This window comes from Echinops telfairi, unplaced genomic scaffold (assembly GCF_000313985.2).
Source record: "Echinops telfairi isolate 266 unplaced genomic scaffold, ASM31398v2 ScPeMD7_17;HRSCAF=63, whole genome shotgun sequence".
NCBI lineage: Eukaryota > Metazoa > Chordata > Mammalia > Afrosoricida > Tenrecidae > Echinops > Echinops telfairi.
Genome location: NW_022103914.1, coordinates 4,884,165 through 4,887,942, shown reverse-complemented (window position 1 = coordinate 4,887,942; position 3,778 = coordinate 4,884,165). Strand labels below are relative to the sequence as shown.

The 3,778-nt window shown below is 43.3% G+C and overlaps 1 pseudogene; it reads right to left on the bottom strand.

Moving 5' to 3' along the window:
* Positions 1-1,792: 1,792 nt before the first annotated feature.
* LOC101652012 lies at positions 1,793-2,093 on the bottom strand (annotated as a pseudogene).
* Between the last annotated feature and the right edge of the window lie 1,685 nt (positions 2,094-3,778).

Below are 3,778 nucleotides of genomic sequence, written 5' to 3'. Positions count from 1 at the left end.
ATATGGTTAAAGTTATTCTGAATAGATCAGAATAACTTTAACCAGCCAATCGAGTCTTGGGTCGTTTTTTTAAACTGTCCATTCTGATATTTCAGTGCTAGTTTGAAAACCCATGCCTGGTAGAATACTTTGTAACTGTCTGGTTGCCCTGTGCCAAGGGTGTCAAACTGGCAGCCCGCTAACCACATGAGGCCCCCAAGGTAATTTTTTTGTGGCCCACAATGCTCTGAAATAAAATATAACGAGGGAAATGTGTGTATGGTATTGCCTCAATCTCCTCTAAGCACTATTTTCTTCATAACAATTTTTTCTATTTTATTTGAGCTTCATGGGCCACAAAAAATTACCTCGGGTGCCGTATGCAGCCCACAGGTTTCCAGTTTGACACCCCTGCCCTGTGCGATCCAGATTCCTTAATCTGTGTCCCTCAGTAAATCTGTTTTATGTTTAAAACCAAAAAAAAACTCACTGCTCATAGCAACCCTATGTAAAAGTGCCTCTGTATGGTTCTGAGACTGGAACTCTTTATAGGACTAGAAAGCCCCATCTTTCTCCCTTGGAGCAACTGGTGGTTTTGAACTGCTGACTTGGAGGTTGAGGCCCTACTCATAACCACTACACCACCAGGGTTACTTTTGTGTTTAAGTAAATTCTATCATTTTTACTCTATGACAAAAATGTTGGCAACACGTTTTTAAAGATTAAAAATTGCATTGGCCATATAAAACTAGTCTGTAGGCTGCTCCTTGGGCTACTAGTTTTCAAACCTGTGTCAACTAGCTTCTGGTTCCAATTCAAGATAAGGAAATACAATCAGCACTAGTTGGTGTAGTAATATTTAGGTAGATCTCACTGCCATCAAGTCAATACTGACTCATTATGACCCTTTGGGCTGGATAGAACAGCTTTGTGAGTTTCTGAGACTGTAAATGTATGCAGGAGTAGAAAGCATTGTCTTTATCCTGAGGAGCTGCTGATGGTTTCGAACTGCTGACCTTGTGGTTAGCAGCCCAACCTGTAATCACTATGCCATTGGCAACGGAAGAAGAGGTGGTGATGGCATGAATCTGGCCGACATTGTAACCAACGGGGTGGAGACCTATTTCCCTGTACGTACCTCTCCAGCACAGAGGAAGGTGAAGGACAGATAGACATTTCCTTATCAATGGAAGAGACCAGAGACAGTGAAGACTAGGTGGAGAAAGACTCCTGGGTTTTGGGTCTGAGACAAGAGCACAGTGTGAAGTCTGGAGTGACCTGGGAAAAGGGACACTATGGAGGACCAGCCAATAGCAGAAGACCTGCCATACAGACAGCCTATAACGGGCAGTGCATTGTCAGCAAAATAGAAGGTTCAACTCTACATGCCAGCAGACCTTTTATTCCTGCTCCCCCCCACCACAGCAATCCTTTTAGACTAGCTAAGGGCCCTTTTGACATCTTTTACAAAGAATCCCCTTAAATAAACTCACTCTATACAAATCTTTCCTCTGACTCCAGTCTGAATTTTGTTCTTCGCCTGAAATCTTCCTAGCGAAACCAGGACCAAGGCATGGAAAGGCTTGAAACTTTGAGCCTCCTTTGGGTAACAATAGGATTCATTCACACTCTTGTGTGTTGTTATAGTGTATTTATTTTGACTGTGTATTATAGTCTATTGTGTGAGCTCATCAGAGTTTATTCCTGAACTCTCCCATTGTTAGGCATTTCTATTGTTTCTAAGTGTGTTTTTTTCCCAGTTTCCGGAAAGGCTTTATTATCATTGGGTGGGGTTCGGGGGACTAGGCAACACTCAGTCCTTCTTGGCTGCGGCCTTCCTCATGGCGGCCAGCACGTTGCTCAGCTCCTCTCTCTGCCTCTTGGCCCTGATGTGGGTGCCCACCCGCTTCTTGATGAACTCCAGTGCCCGCTTGTCCTTGGAGACCTTGAGCAGCTCCATGGCCCTTTGCTCAGAGGATACGAAGCCGCACACCTGCTGGATCCTGCCCCCACAAACTTGTGCTCGGTGACGTGGCTGGGCCTCGGCTTGCTCACCTTCCTGGGCACCTGTGGCCCTTGTTGAGGCCCACAGCCATAGGGTAGCACACAGCCATGGTTGCTACTCTTCCATGGCTGCCATGGCGGAAGGAAGCACCACGTGGAACATGTTTCTAGGTTTTTGTTATTGTGAAAGGAACTTTCTGAACATTCTTGAACATATATCCTCTTGTCTGATGGTAACTCAAAAGTATTGCTACAAAAGCGTAGAAACCACTATTATAAAAATATAAAGCCATTCTATCTTGACATAGCTTCCATCGGGTCCATAAACATGTTAAAGAGTCTAATTCTTCCCCCCAAGAATTCTGTGCTATTTGATTGACACCACAGTTTTGGTATCCCCTGAAGGGACTTAAATCATGTCCTTTTCAAGTTTGGGAAACACATGGTTTCCCAAGGAAATTCTTGTAGGACAGCCTGTGCTGTCCTTGAAGAGAGACATGCATTCCTGTGATGGGGCGGGGAGGGGGTTGGTTGCTCGGCACACAATGTTCCTGTCCTTTTGCTCACCATGCAGTTTTTAATATTGTTAAAACTTCACAATAAGCCTCATGAGGGTCTTTTGTCCTCAAGAACATCTATCAAAATGACCCCTTTGGAATCCCAAGCACAGTCTGCATAACCTTCTGAGCTGATCTCTCTGCCATGATTGTAACTGATCTAGCATACCCCCTTGGGAGCTACTGTTTGATAGAATCTTTTTTTAAAGTACTCTAACAAGAATAAGACAAGTGTACTACTTAGAGAACTTATCCACACTTATCTACCGATCACAGGCAAGCATGTTTAAACCCAATTTGTTTGGAAGAATTTGTGCACGTAGGACTTGGAACTTAGTAGTAATACTTTTGACGCTCATATATAGGCAAGAGTTTCTCTGGAGTACATACATAACAGTAGAGTTACAGTCATAATATCTTTTTCATCTCTGTTTTAGATGGTGGATATCCAGATGCATAGTTTTTTTTTAATGTCAAGTTATTAATGTATAATACCATACCTAATTTTAATGATGTATTATAAATAAATAAATAGGAATAGGTCATGTATGGCAAGAAATGATCATGTGTCATGAACTTAGAATTATGACTAACCCACTTTTGTGGGCCTGGGGTCCAAAATAAGGAGCCCTGGTGGCACAACACTTAAGAACTTTTGGCTAAGTGAAAGGCCAGAGGTTGTAGCTAAGTGGTTAAGCAGTTCAAACCCACTAGTAAAGAGAAGACCAGAGATGTGTTCCTGAAAAGACTACATCCTGAAAAATCCAACAGGGCAATTGGATTCTGTCACATGGAATTACAAATGAGTTGAAATTGCCTCAGTGGTGCCAACCCATTAACCCATTGTCCTTGAGTCCATTCTGAGTGTCAGACTCACTCACTCACTGCCATCAGTCAATCCAGACTCCTAGAGACCCTTACAGGATAGAATAGAACTGCCTGATAAGGCTTCCCAGGCTATACATTTTTATAAAAGTAGACAGCCACAGCTTTCTCCCTCAGAGGGGTTGGTGAGTATAGTAGATTTTTTGTGCCAACCTGGCACCTTTAAGAAAATATGGGTGGAGTCTAGGATGTAAATTAGTTCACAGCTTGATGGTACCTCCTGGTGGGCAAGGTCTTCTCATAGGGAGGATCATGGAAACTTCCTTTCTCTCTGCCTTCAACTTTCTGTCAGTGAGCCACTCGGAGAGCTTTGGAATCTTGGAGATGGATCTCCACTGGATCCACAAGACTTT